General features: G+C 45.8%; 1 protein-coding gene across 1 annotated transcript in view; it reads right to left on the reverse strand.

Annotated features, from left to right (window-relative positions):
- The window catches only part of LOC139756043 (uncharacterized), a 370726-nt gene that overhangs the window by 40621 nt on the left and 307053 nt on the right, over positions 1 to 23052 (reverse strand). The window lies entirely within an intron of this gene.

Here is a 23052-nt window from a genome sequence, read left to right on the forward strand (position 1 = left end):
ATAGTTCCTTGTGTTTCACTCATCAAGTGCCGCCACCAAACTTGAGAATCATATATCTAGTTTTGGTGTAATGTAGGATGTGAGCAGCTCGCTGAATATTTCTTTGTCTTTTACCTGAATGATATTTTTTATTTGCTAATAGAGACGATGTCGCCCCCCAAGTCTCTCTCACACAGATTCCTGCAGCTTTTTTCCTCCTTCATAATGTTCCTATACTGTATCCCATCCTCATTTCCCCGCATTTCATCGGGGTAGACTTATATCAACTCCGCATCGGAACAACTATGGAGGTTGTCAAGATCCCCTTGTAGGCGCATGCCGTCCCTTACTTTGTATCTCTCTCATGACTTCATCATCATCGGCAAACATATTCAGGTCGGAGTTCAGTCCTTCTGGCAAGTCATTGACACCGATCAAGAAGAGCAGTGGCTCCAGAGGGGACCAAAAAGGAACGCCACCGCAAACTTCAACACATTTCTGGAAGGCGTCCTTTGTTCCCTGCCGTGTGTGTGTGTGTGTGTGTGTGTGTGTGTGTGTGTGTGTGTGTGTGTGTGTGTGTGCGCGCGCGCTAGACTGTCTCTATGGGAAGGAGTTATAGTTTCGTGGAATTCCGTGTCCTAACCTCTCTTTCTTCTGCCAAATAATCTGTCTTTATCAAGTTCGTAATCTCTGTTTCTTCGCTCAGTTTGTCATTCTCGTCCACTGCTGTGTCAGTACACAGTGAGGATCTGATCCTCGGTTTAAGACGTTAAACGTACAGTGGAAAGGTTTAGTTATGGTCACCACACGGGATAGGAAACACCAACAACGACCAACTAGAGAACCAGTCACACACTCTCCCCCCTTCGCCCTCATCCTCCAAGACCCTGACGCCCTCCCTCAGCCACTTCCTCCCCTTACCCTCCAGTCCCTTACCACTACCCGCTGTGGTCTGATCCAGACTCCCTCTATTAGGGTTCGTATCCCACTAATTGTTTCTGTATTGCTTCCCCGCTAGTTCTCCTTCATCCTGGGTTCCTTCATTTCTTCCCCTCCTGCAGTATCGACCTTAGGTCTGATCTCTGGTATTAACATTTTTCTCATCCTCGTTTTTCTCTTCAGCTGATAGTTTGCTGCCTTTATTAACTCTTGGCCTCCAAATACCACCTGCTTCTCTCCCCTCTCACTCATATTCCTCTCTTCCTTGTTCTATCCAGCAGGACTCTGCTCTCCCTCCTGTCTTTACTTATCCTACTATTCCATCACGTCCTTGTACTCATTCTTACCAGCCTTTCACTAGTCTTTCTCTCCATGATATTTCTAGGACTCGCTTATCTTCCTCGCCTCCTTGCCCTAGAATCCTAAGCATCCAGCAGACATCTTTCTCTCTCCTTTATCCTGCCTGACACTGTCACCTTCAGCACGATGCTCCTCTGTCATTATTATCTGACTTAACTTTTCTTCTGTATACTTGTTTCTTCCTGAGTTCTAATGTCTTTTTTTTCTCTCTCTCTCTTTTTGGCTAACATCCTCGACCTTCAGACTGGCTTGTTAGGTGTCTTCTTGGTCTACTCAACCTATAAGCGACCTTCTGTACCTCTTGCCTCGTGTCTTCGACCTATTCTTGGCTTCTTTACCTCCTGGTTGTCCTCATAAGGCTTTCCCACTGGCCTCATCCACTCTGGCTTGGCTGTTCGACCTCCTGGCTCTCCCTCTCCTTCCTCTGGCCCTGTGACCCTCTGCCTGACCCTCCCGGACAGAGGCGGCATCAAGCTCCTGGCCATCCTCCTCAAAATATGGCTTCCCTCGATCTATTATCAGGCCTCCTACTACCTCAGGCCCTCCCGGCTGATCCCCCCAAACCTTTTATCTTTATTTCTCAACTATTTCTCTGCCTCCTGCTGGTCTTGTCTGCCTCCTGCTGGTCTTGTCTGCCTCCTGCTGGTCTTGTCTGCCTCCTGCTGGTCTTGTCTGCCTCCTGCTGGTCTCGTCTGCCTCCTGCTGGTCTTGTCTGCCTCCTGCTGGTCTTGTCTGCCTCCTGCCGGTCTTGTCTGCCTCCTGCCGGTCTTGTCTGCCTCCTGCCGGTCTTGTCTGCCTCCTGCTGGTCTTGTCTGCCTCCTGCTGGTCTTGTCTGCCTCCTGCCGGTCTTGTCTGCCTCCTGCTGGTCTTGTCTACCTCCTGCCGGTCTTGTCTGCCTCCTGCTGGTCTTGTCTGCCTCCTGCTGGTCTCGTCTGCCTCCTGCTGGTCTTCTCCGCTTCCTGGTGACATTTTGTGCCTCCTGCTGGCCCTCTGTACCTCCTGGCTGGTCTCCTATACCTCCTGGCTGGCTGCTGGGCCTTTCTTGGTTGGCTTCCCCTGCCTCCTGCTGGTTCTCTCTACCTCCTGCCTGCCACCGTCGACCACATAACGACCTTCCTGAGTTCCTCGACCGGTGTTCCTCCTCGTGGCTGGCTTGCTCTCCTCCCTGGCTGACTGGCATCCTGCGCCTCCCGCGGGACGTATCCCTCTCATGCCTGGCGTGCTGCGCCTTCCCCAGGCTGCCCCTGCTTCCTACTGGCCTCCTAATGTCCTCTTCTGCTTCCCAAGGAGCCTCCTGGCTCACCTCCTGGCCTCCTATACCTCCTGATTGGCCTCGAAGTAGTTAGTCTACCTCTCGGCCGAGGCTCTGGCCTCCTCCTCCGTCATGTTGGCCTCGTACTGGCCTTGCTGATCATCTGTCTGGCCTCCTCAACCATCTGCCTGCCTGCCGTACCTGCCAGCTGGCCCCTGACCTGATGTTGCTCGCGTTCCCTTCCATAAAGAACACACACACACACACACACACACACACACACACACACACACACACACACACACACCTGCTCTATTTTCACTCATCTTTTATCCTCCGTCAGTTTCCTTCCACTGCCATTCTCCTCCTCCTCCAGTTCTCTCCTTTCCTCCCTGCCCATCATGGTCCTCCTTATCTCCACACTCTGGCCCTGTGATCTGATTTCCTCCTGCCAATATATTGTCTGATTTCCCGTCATCATCATCCGTTTTCTGTCTTTCTTATGGTCATCCCTTTTTTTTCTGTTCTGTGTATACGTCTTCCTTATATACCTTCCTTGTTCTCTTTATTTTCATCTTTGAATTCATGAGATTTATCATCCTATCTCGTCTTTATTAGTCTCTGCGTTTCCTCCTTCCTCACTCTGTCTTCCTCCTTCTCCTCCTCCTCGTTTTCTACAAGTTCCTCATCCCATCTTTTATCATGCCACGCCGAAGTGTTACAGTCTTGTCTGTCGTAAGTTCGAACCTTTTCCTTCACCTCGTCTTTCCTCTTTTTTCCACTGCCTCTCCCATCGCCTCTCCCTGCCCTGCCTGGGGAGAGCGGGGGGGTGAGTTACTCCCACTAAATATCGTAATCTTCCTCTCGTACACGTTCGCCATGTTCCAATACTTCACCCCCCCCACCCCCGCACACACACACACACACACACACACACACACACACACACACACACCACTCATCTTCTCACACTCGTTCTTTTTCTCACCAAATTTTTCCTTTTATATATATATATATATATATATATATATATATATATATATATATATACATATCATATTCGCCATTTCCCGCGTTAGAAAGGTAGCGTTAAGAACAGAGGACTGAGCCGGAGAGGGAATATCCTCGCTTGGCCCCCTTCTCTGTTTCTTTTTCTGGAAAAGTAAAAAACGGGAGGGGAGTATATCCAGCCCCCCCCCCCTCCCCCCGCGCTCCCTCCCCTTTTAGTCGCCTTTTACGACACGCAGGGAATACGTCCGTAGGTTCGTCCATCCGTCATCCATCGTCCATACATTTGACTCTTTGTCATCCGTCTGTCCGTCATCCATTGTCAGTACATCCGTCTGTCCGTCATCCATTGTCCGTGCATCCGTCTGTCCGTCATCCATTGTCAGTACATCCGTCTGTCCGTCATCCATTGTCAGTACATCCGTCTGTCCGTCATCCACCGTCTGTGCGTCCGTCTGTCCGTCATCCACCGTGTGTACGCTTGTCTGTTTATCGTCCATTGCCCATTCATCTGTCCTGTATCCATTACCTGTCTAGCGCTCACTGTTTGTATGTCCGTCCCGAAACCCGTCTCTCCGGCGTCCAATGGCCATCCGTCCGTCGTCCTACGCTCATTCCGACGTCTTTCTGGCGTCCGTCCGTCGGTGATTTTATTCGTCATTAGAACCCTTGAACACATTGGCACGACCCTTGAACATGACGGTGCGACCCTTGAACACGATGGTACGACCCTTGAACACGACAGTATGACCCTTGAACACGATGGTACGACCCTTGAACACGACAGTATGACTCTTGAACACGACGGTACGACCCTTGAACACGACAGTATGACCCTTGAACACGACGGTACGACCCTTGAACACGACAGTATGACCTTGAACACGACGGTGCGACCCTTGAACACGACAGAATGACCCTTGAACACGACGGTACGACCCTTGAACACGACAGTATGACCTTGAACACGACGGTACGACCCTTGAACACGACGGTACGACCCTTGAACACGACAGTATGACCCTTAAACACGACGGTACGGACCCTTGAACACGATGGTACGACCCTTGAACACGATGGTACGACCCTTGAACACGATGGTACGACCCTTGAACACGATGGTACGACCCTTGAACACGATGGTACGACCCTTGAACACGACGGTACGGACCCTTGAACACGACAGTATGACCTTGAACACGACGGTACGGACCCTTGAACACGACAGTATGACCTTGAACACGACGGTACGACCCTTGAACACGACAGTATGACCTTGAACACGACGGTACGACCCTTGAACACGATGGTACGACCCTTGAACACGACAGTATGACCTTGAACACGACAGTATGACCTTGAACACGACGGTACGACCCTTGAACACGATGGTACGACCCTTGAACACGACAGTATGACCTTGAACACGACGGTACGACCCTTGAACACGACAGTATGACCTTGAACACGACGGTACGGACCCTTGAACACGACAGTATGACCTTGAACACGACGGTACGACCCTTGAACACGACAGTATGACCTTGAACACGACGGTACGGACCCTTGAACACGATGGTACGACCCTTGAACACGATGGTACGACCCTTGAACACGATGGTACGACCCTTGAACACGACGGTACGGACCCTTGAACACGACAGTATGACTTGAACACGATGGTACGACCCTTGAACACGATGGTACGACCCTTGAACACGACGGTACGACCCTTGAACACGATGGTACGACCCTTGAACACGACAGTATGACCTTGAACACGACGGTACGGACCCTTGAACACGACGGTACGGACCCTTGAACACGATGGTACGACCCTTGAACACGACGGTACGGACCCTTGAACACGATGGTACGACCCTTGAACACGATGGTACGACCCTTGAACACGATGGTACGACCCTTGAACACGATGGTACGACCCTTGAACACGACAGTATGACCTTGAACACGACGGTACGACCCTTGAACACGATGGTACGACCCTTGAACGCGATGGTACGACCCTTGAACGCGATGGTACGACCCTTGAACACGACAGTATGACTCTTGAACACGACGGTACGACCCTTGAACACGATGGTACGACCCTTGAACACGATGGTACGACCCTTGAACACGACAGTATGACCTTGAACACGACAGTATGACCTTGAACACGACGGTACGACCCTTGAACACGACAGTATGACCTTGAACACGACAGTATGACCTTGAACACGACGGTACGACCCTTGAACACGACGGTACGGACCCTTGAACACGATGGTACGACCCTTGAACACGATGGTACGACCCTTGAACACGATGGTACGACCCTTGAACACGACGGTACGACCCTTGAACACGATGGTACGACCCTTGAACACGATGGTACGACCCTTGAACACGATGGTACGACCCTTGAACACGACGGTACGACCCTTGAACACGATGGTACGACCCTTGAACACGACAGTATGACCTTGAACACGACGGTACGACCCTTGAACACGACGGTACGGACCCTTGAACACGACAGTATGACCTTGAACACGACAGTATGACCTTGAACACGACGGTACGACCCTTGAACACGACAGTATGACCTTGAACACGACGGTACGACCCTTGAACACGACAGTATGACCTTGAACACGACGGTACGACCCTTGAACACGATGGTACGACCCTTGAACACGATGGTACGACCCTTGAACACGACAGTATGACTCTTGAACACGACGGTACGGACCCTTGAACACGATGGTACGACCCTTGAACACGATGGTACGACCCTTGAACACGATGGTACGACCCTTGAACACGATGGTACGACCCTTGAACACGACAGTATGACCTTGAACACGACGGTACGGACCCTTGAACACGATGGTACGACCCTTGAACACGACAGTATGACCTTGAACACGACGGTACGACCCTTGAACACGACAGTATGACCTTGAACACGACGGTACGGACCCTTGAACACGATGGTACGACCCTTGAACACGACGGTACGACCCTTGGACACGATGGTACGACCCTTGAACACGATGGTACGACCCTTGAACACGATGGTACGACCCTTGAACACGATGGTACGACCCTTGGACACGATGGAACGACCCTTGAACACGACGGTACGGACCCTTGAACACGATGGTACGACCCTTGAACACGATGGTACGACCCTTGAACACGACAGTATGACCTTGAACACGACGGTACGGACCCTTGAACACGATGGTACGACCCTTGAACACGACAGTATGACCTTGAACACGACGGTACGACCCTTGAACACGATGGTACGACCCTTGAACACGATGGTACGACCCTTGAACACGACAGTATGACCTTGAACACGACGGTACGACCCTTGAACACGACGGTACGACCCTTGAACACGATGGTACGACCCTTGAACACGATGGTACGACCCTTGAACACGACGGTACGGACCCTTGAACACGATGGTACGACCCTTGAACACGATGGTACGACCCTTGAACACGATGGTACGACCCTTGAACACGACAGTATGACCTTGAACACGACGGTACGGACCCTTGAACACGATGGTACGACCCTTGAACACGATGGTACGACCCTTGAACACGATGGTACGACCCTTGAACACGATGGTACGACCCTTGAACACGATGGTACGACCCTTGAACACGATGGTACGACCCTTGAACACGACAGTATGACCTTGAACACGACGGTACGACCCTTGAACACGACAGTATGACCTTGAACACGACGGTACGACCCTTGAACACGACAGTATGACTCTTGAACACGACGGTACGACCCTTGAACACGATGGTACGACCCTTGAACACGATGGTACGACCCTTGAACACGACAGTATGACCTTGAACACGACGGTACGGACCCTTGAACACGATGGTACGACCCTTGAACACGACGGTACGACCCTTGAACACGACGGTACGGACCCTTGAACACGATGGTACGACCCTTGAACACGACAGTATGACCTTGAACACGACGGTACGGACCCTTGAACACGATGGTACGACCCTTGAACACGACAGTATGACCTTGAACACGACGGTACGACCCTTGAACACGACGGTACGGACCCTTGAACACGACGGTACGACCCTTGAACACGATGGTACGACCCTTGAACACGACAGTATGACCTTGAACACGACGGTACGGACCCTTGAACACGACGGTACGACCCTTGAACACGACAGTATGACCTTGAACACGACAGTATGACCTTGAACACGACGGTACGACCCTTGAACACGATGGTACGACCCTTGAACACGACGGTACGACCCTTGAACACGACAGTATGACCTTGAACACGACAGTATGACCTTGAACACGACGGTACGACCCTTGAACACGACAGTATGACCTTGAACACGACGGTAAGACCCCTTGAACACGACGGTACGACCCTTGAACACGATGGTACGACCCTTGAACACGATGGTACGACCCTTGAACACGATGGTACGACCCTTGAACACGATGGTACGACCCTTGAACACGATGGTACGACCCTTGAACACGATGGTACGACCCTTGAACACGATGGTACGACCCTTGAACACGACAGTATGACCTTGAACACGACGGTACGACCCTTGAACACGACAGTATGACCTTGAACACGACAGTATGACCTTGAACACGTCGGTACGACCCTTGGACACGATGGTACGACCCTTGAACACGATGGTACGACCCTTGAACACGATGGTACGACCCTTGAACACGACGGTACGACCCTTGGACACGATGGCACGACCCTTTAACACGACGGTACGGACCCTTGAACACGACGGTACGACCCTTGAATACGATGGTACGACCCTTGAACACGATGGTACGACCCTTGAACACGATGGTACGACCCTTGAACACGATGGTACGACCCTTGAACACGATGGTACGACCCTTGAACACGACGGTACGACCCTTGAACACGACAGTATGACCTTGAACACGACGGTACGACCCTTGAACACGACAGTATGACCTTGAACACGACGGTACGACCCTTGAACACGACAGTATGACCTTGAACACGACAGTATTTTGAAGGACTGCCTAGTGTGTTAAATGATAGGGAGGAACCTGTGGTGGGTTTGGGATGAGGTGATTCGCGGTATAAGAGAGCCATGGTGAAAAAAGGAGGTAGCGAAAGCCTTGCGTAAGATGAAGTGTAATAAAGCAACAGGAATGGACTGGATTGCAGATACGTTTCGTAAGAGAGAGGATGACAGTGTTTTTGATTGGTTATTCAGTCTGGTCCTTGATTGTATGGCTCAAGGTGAGGTGCCTCAAGACTGGCAGAATGCCTATATAATGCCCTTGTACAAAAGCAAGGAGGATCAAAGTAGTATATATCAGTTGAACATTCCTGTTAGTTGTATGGAAGGATGGTGAGTGAGAAGGTGGGTGCATACACAGAGCATCAGGCCGGGTAAGAGCAGTGTGGTGTATGGCGTAGCAGGGAATGTGTGGATGAGGTGTCTGCTCTGAAGTTGTGTGAAAAATACTTGGAAAAAGATAGGGATTTATGTGTGGCATTACTAAATGTCTGGACATCGTTTGATAGGGTTGACGGAGAGTCTTGGTTGAAAGTACCACGAATATGCCGGTGGTTGGGTGGGGGTTGGGGTGGGATGGGGGCTGGGGTGGGGGGTTAAATGGAGGGCTGTTAAATGTAATCAGGAGTTTTAGTTTGCAGAGGAATGCATGTGTGTGAGTAGGAGGGGAAGAGGGTTACTGGTTTCCAGGGAAGGAGGGTATGTGTCAAGGATGTGTGATGTCGCCATGACTGTTTAATCTGGTTTTAGAAGGGATTGGCAAGGAAAGTAAATGTGAGGATCTTGGAGAGAGAGAGAGGGAGGCATGGCTTATACTGGGGATGGTGATGGTGGTGGTGGGGGGGGGGTAAGGTAAATCAGGTTATCTTTGTAGATGTGACGACTCTACTGCCGAGTCCAGAAGCTTGTGACAGAGACCGGGAGAATGTGTGGAGGGAGAAAGCTGAGAACAGATGTGAACTCAAGTAAGGTCACGAGACTCAGCAGGAGGAAGTTAGACAGGATGGTCTGAGGCTGAGTTTATCCTGGGAGGACCTGTAGCAAGTGGAAACTTGAGGTACTTGGGAGTGGCCGTGTGTACAGGTCGACCCACGGAGAGAGAGGCGAGTCACATGGTGAAGGAGGAGGAGAGTAACGCCCTGGGTGATGCAGTCTTTACAGTATGGATGGCCATCGTCCAGGAAACCTTCAACCCTGAAGGTCTTCTGTATCGCCTGGCCAGAGACAGTGCGCCTTAGGCGTGGGTGTTGCCCTTACCATACCGTCCTGTAGCGACGTTTATCTCACGTCCACCGACACACCTGGCTGCCATATGGCAACCCTGCAGAGGAAGGCCGCGCGCGCGCCGCCTGGGTCTCCACATAACCTCACCAGCAACGTGAATTAAACCCGCGAGTCTGATTCCGTAAAGTAATATGTAAGTTTTAATAAACTCGCGAGTCCGAACCTCACCAGTTAAGATGACAACCCACCAACTATGATGATAACAGAATCCCATGAGAAGGTTGTGTATTGAACAGGTAACTACCCACCAACGGTCGTGTAAATTGCCTATAGTGCTGATTGGCTAATCTCCCAGAGTCGGGGTGAATCCCTCCGGCCATGGGAGCGCGAGGAGTGACGAGAATACAACGGGGCAAAATGGTATGCGAATTTCCCCGCATCGCGACCTCCGGTTTCATTGCCCGTCTGCCCAGTCATTGGTCTTGATCAGGTACTGTTGTGTTTAGCCAGTCATTATCACACGTATTTTTCCGTTCAAAACAGTGACTGGTTTTCAGAGTACGAGGTCAGTTGTTACTGGAGAAATTGTGTTCGTTGCTGACTGTGATACGAGGTCACTAAGTAAGCGGGTGGACGCGGGTGCTGGCGTCAGGAAGCGTTCCTTCACTCTTCGTGAAAGTCGTCCATCAGGTTATATCACACCTCCAGCACACGAAGGTTCCACCCTCTTAGCATAACCCTTTGCAATAAAGTCCTGGCCTTTGACTCAACCCTTACATTCTGACCCACTAGACATACATCTGAAACTACACTCCCCAGACAAGTACGAGTCTACTTTGTGGACACCGCCCGCCCGTCTGTCTTGACGACATTATAAATAGAGTTTCAACATATCCCACGACCCTTCATATGCCCAGGATATAACTCATAATGGAGACGATTGAAAACTTAAGCGTTAACTCTCCACTACACAGAGACTAACACACGATATCTTCACACTTCTTGAACTGTTGTCCTCAAACGGTGAACGTGGCCAGCTTCCTGGGCGCTGCGAGAGCTCCACAGACCTTGTTGCTGAGGCAGGAAAGTACGTATAGGCAAGTGAAGACCAGTATATGTTATGCTAATCATGACAATTAATTAGATTTGGAATAGGTTGGGAAACGTTATGATTTTGACGGTAGAGTCGTCTGGAGGACTCGGATAATCCTGGGAAAGAATAACGTGCTCGAATCTGTCTTGTGACGTCATCAGTGTCCAGCATAATTATTGGCCCTGCCGGCCAGCAGCAGCTCAGGCTGGCCAATCACTTTCGTGCAGTCTTAAATGATACCCAATACCCCTGGAAACATTAACCCTTGCAACAAGCAAAATCGTAATTATATTACATACAACAATGGGTTATGAGCTGCCAAGATATTTTTACGGTACGATCCTTGAGTACGACTGCACGACGGTACGATCCTTGAGTACGACTGCACGACGGTACGACCCTTGGGTACGGCGGTATGACCTTTGAGGACGACGGTGTTGCAACTTTGGTATGATGACCTGGCCTTAGATCCGGCCTTCAAGGTTCAGGGCTCAGTTATCGCGCCATCTTACCCAACGTCTGGTTGTACCGCCTTACTCCAGGGTTATATTGTGAGCTTCCGTCGTGGTGAGCTTAACTCATCGTCCTCCAGGACTGACGTACCATAAGGACGAAGTAAACATGCTCAAGTGTTTGGCTAACCGCAGCGAGTCGAGGTTTGAGGACATTTTAAGAACATATTTAGGAAAACAGATTATTAGTAGTGCCTTCACGCAATAGATGGCGTTGCAAATGGGCGGGAACTTGTCGTACTCCGATCGCAAATCCATACTGCACTTTGTTCGTGTATATATATATATATATATATATATATATATATATATATATATATATATATATATATATAATTTCCTGTGGAGCATTCTTTTTTTCTCCATTTGAATACCTGAAGGCAGCAGAGAATTTTGCATCTGTCTGCCGCCCAGGAGTTCCCAGAAATCTGAAATCGGAGTGCTTGTTCCACACTTCCTGAACCTGAACCCAAATTCAGATCCTCTTCTGACTCTAGTCAAGCCTGGTTCCCCACTTGATAGTTACTCAGTCCAGAAACCGGCCGACGAGTGCTTCCTGATGAGATGGGTAAACCTTCTGAAAACGTAAAAATCTGAATTCCGATCAACCATTGGAACGCACCGTGCGAGTGTGATGTTTGTTTCCAGCTTGACTCCATTTCCTACGAGCGTGTGCGGGTTTTTTCCCTTCTTTTTTAATGCAGGAAAAGAGAGCATTTAAGAGTCTATCACTTCAGGAAGAAACAGTTGAGTAAACCAGTATAGCATCTTGCTTTTGAATTACCACCAATCATCTCTGGCCAGGTCATTTACCCTCTGTGGTAAACCTTAATCTATCGCTCGTCTGTAGAATTTAATGATGAAATCAATCATTTTATATATATATCGCATGTTTACCAAATGGCGTCCTAGCTTCGTATCTTCGATGTATATCAACTGACTGTTGTATTTTTCTCTTGTGTCTCCCCTGATGATGTGATTATTACACGAAAGTGCACTTGGGAACTTATCGTGTTTCATTTTCCCCGTGGATTCATAGGAATATATATATATATATGTATATATATATATATATATATATATATATATATATATATATATATATATATATATATATATATACAGAACTTTCGTTGCTCTTTCTTGGGTTGATTTCTTGTTGCTGTAGGGAATGTGACTGAAAATGACTGTTAAATGTCAGGAAAGATAGTGAGCGGATTCACAGTTCAACATGGCAATCATACACTGGTTCATCCTCCCTTGATCACCAACCAAACAATTTCCAACTGGACAAATCGCTCACTTCACTTTTTACCCATAAACCATATCATCACTATCAGCAGCCAGGGCAGTGTACGCCAGGAGACGAATCAATCGTCAGAGTCGACATAGTACAAAAGTTTTCGGTCTCTGTTATCGGCGGTCATCCGTTGTATAGCCTCTGGGGGAAACAATACGGAGGAATCTGATGATAGAAATTGATGCAAACCAATCGGTTCTCCAGCCGGCCTGGCCAGAGCCAACACAGGAATCACTGGTCGTCCTACCTCGCGGTCGGCCGTTCGACCAATATATATATATATATATATATATATATATATATATATATATATATATATATATATATATATATATATATATATTTTTTTTTTTTTTTTTCTTTTTTTTTTTTTCTTTGGTCGCCGATACCTGCGTTAGCGGAGTAGATACAGAAACAGATCACATCCACATGTCAAATGATCCAGGGTTCGATTCTAAGCACAAATGGTTGGGAGAGTATACCTGGAAAATTGTTTGGGAGGGTATTGAGAGAGAGAATGAAGTCATGAACAGAGCATCAGACTGGGGAGGAGCAGTGTGGTTTCAGAAGTGGTAGAGGATGTGTAGATCAGGTGTTTGCTTTGAAGAATGTATGTGAGAAATACTTAGAAAAACTGATGAATCTGTATGTGGCATCTATGGATCTGGAGAAGACATATAACAAGGTTGATAGAGATGCTTTGTGGAAGGTATTGAGAATATATGGTGTGGAAGGTAAGGTTCTAGAACAGTGAGTTTTCATCAAGGATGTAAGAGATGTGTACGAGTAGGAAGAGAAGAGAGTGAATGTTTTCCAGTGAATGTCGGTCTGCGCCAGGGGTGTGTAATGTCAGCATGGTTGTTTGATTTGTTTATGGATGGTGTGGTGAGGGTAGTAAATGCATGAGTTTTGGAGAGAGAGAGAGAGAGAGAGAGAGAGAGAGAGAGAGAGAGAGAGAGAGAGAGAGAGAGAGAGAGAGAGGACCTGGGAAGTGAGTCAGTTGTTCGCTGATGATATAGCACTGGTGGCTGATTGGAGTGAGAAACTGCAGAAGTTGGTGACTGAGTTTGGAAGAGTGTTTGAAATGAGAAAGTTGAGAGTAAATGTGAATAAAACAAAGATATTAGATTCAGCAGGATTGAGATACAAGTTAGTTGGGATGTAAGTATGAATGAAGAGAAATTTGAGGAAGTGAAGTGTTTTAAATATCTGGGAGTGGACTTAGCAGCGATTGGAACTATGAAAATGGAAGTGAGTCATAGGGTGGGGAAGAGAGCGAAGGTTTTGGGAGAAATGAAGAATGTGTTGAAAGAGAGAACGTTATCTCACAGGAAAAATGGATATGTTTAAAAGAATACTTATTCCAACAATATTGTATGGTTGCAAGTCACGGGGTTGTGCAGAGGAGTGTGGATGTGTTGGAAATGAAGTGTTTAAGGATTGTACGTGGTGTGGGGGGGGGGGGGGGTTGATCGAGTAAGTAATGAAAGAGTAAGATATATGTGTTAAAATAGAACGAGTGTGGTTGAGAGGGTAGAAGAGGGTGTATTGAAATGGTTTGGACATATGGAGAGAACAAGTGAGGATAGGTTGATAAAGGGGATATATGTGTCAGAAGTGGAGGGAAGAAGGAGAAGCGGGAGATCAAATTGGAGATGGAAGAACGGAGTGAAAAAGATTTTGAGCGATCAGAGCTTGAACGTGCAGGAGGGTGAAAGGCGTGCACGGAATAGAGTGCATTGGAATGATGTGGTATACTGGGATCAACGAGCCGTCAGTGGAATGGACCAGGGCATGTGAAACGTCCAGGGTAAACCGTGGAAAGGTCTGTGGGGCCTGGATGTGGACAGGGAACTGTGGTTTCAGTGCATTACACATGACAGCTCACGTATGGATGTGAGCGGATGTGGGCTTTCTTCGTCTGTTTTCTGTTGCTGCCTTGTTGACGCTAGGGGTGGTGATGTTGTTTCTTATGGGGCGGGTTAGCTCCGGAAACATATATATATATATATATATATATATATATATATATATATATATATATATATATATATATATATATATATATATGTATATATATATATATATATATATATATATATATATATATATATATATATATATATATATATATATATATATATTCCTATGAGTCTACTGGGAAAATGAAACACGACAAGTTCCCAAGTGCACTTTCGTGTAATAATCATATCAGGGGAGACAAGAGAGAAATATGTCAGTTGATATACAACGAAGAGACGCAGCTAAGACGCCATTTAGTAAACATGCGATTGATCGCATGTTTACCAAATGGCGTCCTAGCTTCGTCTCTTCGTTGTACATCAACTAACTTATATTTCTCTCTGTCTCCACTGATGATGTGCTTATTACACGAAAGTACATTTGGGAACTTATCGTGTTTCATGTTCACAATCACATGTTTACCAAATGGCGTCCTAGTTTCGTCTCTTCGATGTATATCAACTAACTGTTATATTTCTCTCTTGTGTCTCCCCTGATGTGATTATTACACGAAAGTGCACTTGGAAACTTTTTGTTTCAATTTCCCCGTGGACTCATAGGAATATATATATATATATATATATATATATATATATATATATATATATATATATATATATATATATATATATATATGAAGGCAGCAAGTATGGATATGTACATGTGTATATATGTATATGTCTGTGTATGTATATGTATGTATACGTTGAAATGTTTAGGTATGTATATGTGTGTGTGTAGGCGTTTATGTATATACATATATATGTGGGTGTGTTGGGCCATTCTTTCGTTTGTTTCCTTGCGCTACCTCGCTATCGCGGTAGACAGCGACAAAGTATAATAAATGAATAATATATATATATATATATATATATATATATATATATATATATATATATATATATATATATATATATATATCAGGAACAGAATAACCCAGGATATTATAGATTTATCTTCATTTGAACTTTTGGTTGCAGACCATATGTTTGGGTTCAGCCTAATCTATCATCTGTGTGCTGCAGTGATTGTGCAAAGCTCATTAGGAACCTAGCATTGCACAGTTATTGCAGCACATAGATAATGGACGAAATGGAATCCGAAACGCGTGATCAGCACCCCTGAATTTAAAATACTGTATACATTTGCATGGATTATTCAGTTCCTGATATGTCTCCGCTTCCCAGGAAGTTCATTTAGCAAGGATATATATATATATATATATATATATATATATATATATATATATATATATATATATATATATATATATATATAATTTATCGCGGTTTTCGGCATTAGCGTGGTAGTGTCAGGAACAGACGTAGAAAGGCCACATCCGCTCACATCCCTTATGCAGTTGTCATGTGTAATCCACTGAAACCACAGCTCCCTACCTACATCCAGTCCTCAGACCTTTCCTTAGTTTACCCCGGACGCTTCACATGCCCTGGTTCAGTCCATTGACAATGTCAATCCCAATATATATATATATATATATATATATATATATATATATATATATATATATATATATATACAATACTTGTATGTAAATCACAATGGCTTTGTGTTGGTGGTACGGCTGGTCATATGTATTTATGATGAAACGAACATTTTACGCGTCTTTAAATGTTACAGGTTCATGAATTGCACTGTGTTGGGTAATGAGTGAAAGCTTTATTCCTTTTAAAAGTGGTTCTAAATTAATTTGTACCCTCATACATTTTTTGCATGCATATTAGCGTCATGCATGAATGCACTTCAGTTTAATTAGCTTCATAAAAGCCTATACAGAAGTTAACTTCAGCACAACATAACCACTGGACGGTGAAATATGCATTTACATCCCTTTGCTATATATTATATATACAGTGTCCGGAGTGGAGGTAACGGCTGTTGTGGATGAGTGTTAGGGGAACTTTGTGTATGTACAAACGCGCTATGTTTACACTTAGGGGACCCGCTGGAGTCCATTGATACACGAATTTCGGTTCTACGCATTTTTCGCAGCCAGAGGGCTAAATGACAGGAATTTTAAGAGAATTTCGCATTTCTTTCAGTTGTCAAACAATTTTTGGAAGCAGATACAGAAGGGAGGAAATGTGAGTGTTGCACAAGCTGTTAGCGCCGTGAGGCAGACTATGAAATACATAGAACAATAAGGTATGTTATGCTTGGTACATAACGTTTTCTCTAACATGTAAACAATATTTGTCCATCTCCTTACTTTTGATTTTTTGTAAATATACCACATTTTCTGTAGAATTATTTAAACAAGAATTTGGCATTAAGATGTCATAATGATATTCGAATAACATTTGCTATAAGACCTGTCCATGTACGGAAAATTTTGGTGTATCAGTACATTTTTCAGAATTCTTGGCACCTAAAACAAAGGCCTCCTACAAATACAAAGCGTATATTAGCCTTGGAATTGCCCTTAAAGTCTGAAGATTTTTCGGTTGCGTATTGGTCCAGTGATCCTACTTTGCTCGTCAATTATCTAATAATTTATTTATTATTGACTCATTGACTCGAAGGTTATCCCATAGAAATTTTGTAAGATGTAGAGAGACACGGAAGGTAGGGAGTCTCATTGTTAGGTGTAGAACTTGAGGAAGCTATACTATCATTTCAGGTACAGACTAAAAGAAATAGGGAAGCTAGGCTATGATTTCAGGTGGAGAAAGTGAGATACTGCAGGAAGTTCATGTATCATTTTTTATGATGGTACCCCTGGATCTTTCCGGTGTAGGGATCTTGCTGCTTCAAGGCTGCGCTGTTTCCAGTAGCAGAGAAATGATGTACTTTCTTAGAGTGAGAAGTTTCTCGACGATATGTGTGTTGTCATTCGTCAACAGACGATGCTAAAGCCTCGCGGAAGTAAATGATCCTTCCCGGTGTAAGGTTCACATGCAGGCTGTCTCTTTACATGTTTAGACACTGAAGAACTAGGCTATTATTTTCAAATATGTCTGAAGGAAACTAAGGAATCATTTCAGATGTATATACACAGAAGGAGACTGGACTAGCATTTGAGGCTTAAAGAATGTCAGTGAAGGTAGTTGGGCTATCATTTCAGATGAAGGACACTGAAGGCAGCTATGCAATCAGTTTAGGTGTAAAGACGCTGAATATAGATAAGTTATTATTTCGGAGAGAGAGAGAGAGAGAGAGAGAGAGAGAGAGAGAGAGAGAGAGAGAGAGAGAGAGAGACTGAAGGTAGCAAGGGTATGATTCAGGTGTACAGAATCTCTAAACGAAGTTTGGGTATCACCTCAAATGTAGGAACTAAAGCAGACTAGGCTATCATTTCACACACACACACACACACACACACACACTGGAGGAAGCTAGGCCATTATTTCAAGTGTATGAAGTTTCTGAAGGCGGTAGGTTAGCATTTGGATGTTAACCTGTGACGCCTCATTTAGTTAGATATATTGTAATATCGCCTAGTGTTACTACATGGACCACGCATTCCAAATATGATTGAAGAAATAACCAATCGTGGTAAACTTTACAAAACGGATTGGGATTTTCCTGTTTTGATAGTTGAATATATTGACGAGAAGTGCTCGAGTAACTGAATGTTGGGTTATGGTATGTCCATCTGATTGCCATCATTCAAACTGATGACTAGTTGTTAACTCACGAAGCAGCAATACATCGTCACTCAAGTACATTACTTTGTGAGTGTTCCTTTTTATGACCATCTCGTTAACTGCTGGTGGGAGGGATGTTGGTTTTCATATTGATGCTACTACATTGCAGCATGACATGACATAACATAACATGACATGGCTACTTAAAGGCTTCCTCTCAGCACCTATTAACGAAATAAACGGAATATAGGAGCATTGCAACCGTACATATAACTATATTCTCTGGAAATGAACTGTAAAATTAGTCAACATTCAAAGGACGTGTTTAGATCTGTTAAGAGTTTCGAGGTATTGCTTCATCGTTAATCATTACTACTGAAAATATTCAGACAACCAGTTCAGCAAGTGGCTTGCACCCTCCATACACTGGTGTCTTGTTCCCCTTGCGTCCGGCTGCTCTTGCCCAACGAGGTGACAGGTTACGCCAGTGAATTCGGTCAGAATGTAAACCAGATTTGGTGTGTCTGTGTAGCTCGACCATTCTAAGCGAACCAGATTTGGTGTGTCTGTGTAGTTCGACTACTCTAAGCGAACCCTTATGCTGAATCAGGAGACAGTGATGTTCCACGAGATGTTTATATGCAAATATCACGAGTTTTATAATTACGACTTTGGATCCAAACGAGTAACGAGATACTCGGGTAACAGGATACCAGTTAAATACATTCTCGTCACATATTGCAAAGTCATCAGCCAGTCACGTGACCGCACGTTCCGATAATCAAGGACCAGTTTATCCGCCATGACATAACGAAGGTCACTTGTACTCTAACATCATATTTGTACTATTACTATGAGTGTGTGTTGTGATGGTGCCAGAGATGAATGGTGCCCAAATGATGGTGATGAATTGCAACTGACTTATATTTTTTGACATCATTATTGCTGGTCACAGTCATCTGCAACATACTGGGTGTGGTGTTTGGATCTCTGGTTATTACTGGTATCCGATTTGTTGCAACTGTAAGTTTTCAAAATGATGTTCTACTTACGAACTTCGTATCTGTTCCATTGTTCTTCAACGTTATTAACTTTAAGCAGTAAAATTGAATGCGTGAACTTAGATTTTGTTATGTATTTGCGCATATTTGATAAGGTTTTAGAAATCATGTTGTAGTAGAAGTAGATAGAGCCATGTAGTAAAGTTCTTGGATTTAAACATCAGCTGGGTATTGGAACCATAAGTTTATATATATATATATATATATATATATATATATATATATATATATATATATATATATATATATATATATATATATATATATTATCCCTGGGGATAGGGGAGAAAGAATACTTCCCACGTATTCCCTGCGTGTCGTAGAAGGCGACTAAAAGGGAAGGGAGCGGGGGGCTGGAAATCCTCCCCTCTCGTATTTTTTTTAATTTTTCCAAAGAAGGGGGCCAGGTGAGGATATTCCCTCAAAGGCCCAGTCCTCTGTTCTTAACGCTACCTCGCTATCGCGGGAAATGGCGAATAGTATGGAAAAAAAAATATATATATATATATATATATATATATATATATATATATATATATATATATATATATATATATATATATATATATATTTAATATATGTATATCTTGTAACAATCACTGGTGTCTAGTAGCCACAAACACTCAACACCTTCACAATAGAACAAACATCCTCCCAACACAGTCCCACCTCCTCATGCTCAGCACTCAGTTCTGTGCAGCAGCAGCACACTAGCCCCCTCCCACCCACACCACACTATAACTTACCACCAACGACCAAAGTAGAAGTATAACGCTTACCTCTGCCTCACACTTCAGTCACCTCTACTGCCAGATCCCCTCACACCAGCTGATATAATACTGACCAGTCACATACACACTGGAATAACCCGAAAAACATGCGATTACACACCCAAATTAGCCTTAGACTTCAACCCACCAGACATACCGCCCTCAGACACCACATTTCACCGACAGATTCGAGCCAAATTCTCTCGCATACACTCTGGACATCACCCATCACTACAACACTACAAACAACGTTTCATCATATCCCAGGATTCGTCATGCCCACGATGCAACAACAACAACACAGTGAGAACATTCCTCAATTGTCCTTCAAGTCTTTGCAGACAGATGTGTACACAATACTGTATGACCTGTAGTCCCGACCAGTGGACGTGGCCAGCTTTCTGAGCGCTGCAGGAACCTGATAAGGATATGAGAGGCTCTTGGGGCAGGACGGTAAGGTAGATAAATGAGCGAAAATAAAAAAGGCAGGACATTAGCGTAACCATATTGTGTAACGAGAGAGGTGAGATCGTGGAGGGTGACCTGTGGCTTAATCTCTTTACCTGTCCCTTGAGTCATTTGCCTCCCACGCCCAGCTACGGCTGGTGGACTATAATCTGGTTTTCCTTGTACTCAGGCTTGATGCTGCGATATACATGTGCGCTTGACACTTTGTATTTTCCGGTTTCTTGTGGTATACCTGCATCTTGTGAACACTCGCCTGTGTACTTTTGCATATATTGATTCACACACACACACACACACACACACACACACACACACACACACACACACACACACACACACACACACAACAGTGAACGAAAGGAGTTCAGTTATATCAAAGAACTCCTCACCCTACAGGTGTTGCGTTTCCCTGCTGCTTACTGTAACGCAGCCTTCGAGCAGCAGGAGCGCTGTAAAGGGGGTCTTGGGGCTATATGAATGAATTTAGAACTTTATATGTAATTTCTTGTTGGAGTGAGAGTGGTACTGCACAGAGCTTCGTGGTCGATGGGATGACAATATACACATCAGACCTTCATCATGGTAACAAATGGTATTCCCACCTAATGTATTAATGAATCATTTATTCTCGAAGCAGACGGAGTGACCATCATTGCATGAATCATTTTTTTTCCCTTCAGACCCAACATGCGCCATCAGGGATCACTCACATGCATGAAGTAATTAACATGCGCCTCCAACAGCAGTCAGTTAATCAGTGTGTTACTGAAGTTTTGAATGAGGTTAGTTTGGGTATGACGTACCTGGTAGACCCGAATATAACTCTACCAATTTCATCTGGTATTGCTAGGACGTAGGAACATGGGCGGGTGTAAATATGTAACTGAAACCTAAAAAAATCATGCGAGGCAACAGATACATGGCTTCATGTATGTTACAGTATTTAGAAAGACTACAGCGAGGGTGGGTTAGCAAACAGAGGCCTCCGTTACATCGCCTGGTTCTACAGCCAGGAGATGGATCAGTCAGTTTGGCAGCTGGAATAACTGTCCACCAGGTTGTCTGTGCCCGCGGGTTGACACATGAAGTGGAAAGGGTAGGCATATCTGCCAGTCCTGGGACATACTGGCTCCCTGAAGATCCTGCCTCACAGGGGTTTCACCCCAGGTGATCATCTTGGCAGCCGTGATGTCTCTTTAGTGATCCGTTGTGTGGGTGGGATGCGTCAGCTATCATCCGTCGGTATCCAGGATGTGTCCGGAGCTGTGTGTGTGTGTGTGTTCCGTCGGTATCCAGGGTCTGTGTCCGGAGTTGTGTATGTGTGTGTGTGTGTGTGTGTGTGAGGAAGACAGGTGGTAGCCCGGTAACGTCTTTCCGTGAACCACTTTTCGTTTGATCATAACATTACCCTCACCCGAATCCCTCCAGGTAGGCAGGGATCCGCGGGATGGACGCAGGATTACACATCACCTGTGCCGTAAAGACCATATGGCGACCCCGTCTGGCAAGATTATCATTTCACTCATCGCTCGAGGTGTCACACGAGGGGTCACAATAGACAACAGTTGTAGTTATATCTCGCGAGGGATAAAACCACAGCTGCAGGGGCTGCCATGGTGGCAATAAGTTCACCTGGGGTAGAAGACTGTCCCTGTGGTACCCGGGGGGGTGGGGGTGTTGGAGGGGGGGACTTGACATGATAGGGACGGTGGGTGTGAGGGCTCTGTCCGTCCGACAGATCACTGGCTCACAAGACGCGTCTCTTTCAGTGCTCGGACGATCATCTCATCCGTCCCCGTGGTGTGTGCCAGGGAGTCCGTGTATTGTTAGGAGAGAAGGGATAGTGTTCCTTCCCGGTCTGTAGTGAAAGCAGTGATAGAAATGTCAATGAATAACTCTTCCCGGGGCGGGTTAGAAAGGGGGAGGTGTATTTAATGTGACAGTTGGAGGGAGAAGGTTGAAGGTCTGGTGGTGGATGACAAGCGCTCAAACTCGCCCTCTCGAACACGGAATTCCATCCATGTCAGCAGCAGAGCAGCAGCGGTCGGTCAGCTGATGAAGGTCCTCATCCTTCCACACAGCCGCTTGTAATTTTCTACATCGTCTGTATTTACTGCTTTGAGGCAGACAGACCCACTCCCGATCTGAGGTAGGTTGAGGCCTCTCGGGAGGACCGGGCGTTGCTCCGGCGGCTGTACGATATGTAGCGGTCATACCGCTTCCTGGGGTCCTCCTGAGGCAGGAACGTTATGTAGGGGTCGAGGCAGCGTGGTCAGTGCAAGACCAGTTGACGAAAGACTCGCACATTGTGACGACGACCGACACCCTCGCCCCGGAGACCCCATGAC

Source organism: Panulirus ornatus, chromosome 20 (genome assembly GCF_036320965.1).
Source record: "Panulirus ornatus isolate Po-2019 chromosome 20, ASM3632096v1, whole genome shotgun sequence".
NCBI lineage: Eukaryota > Metazoa > Arthropoda > Malacostraca > Decapoda > Palinuridae > Panulirus > Panulirus ornatus.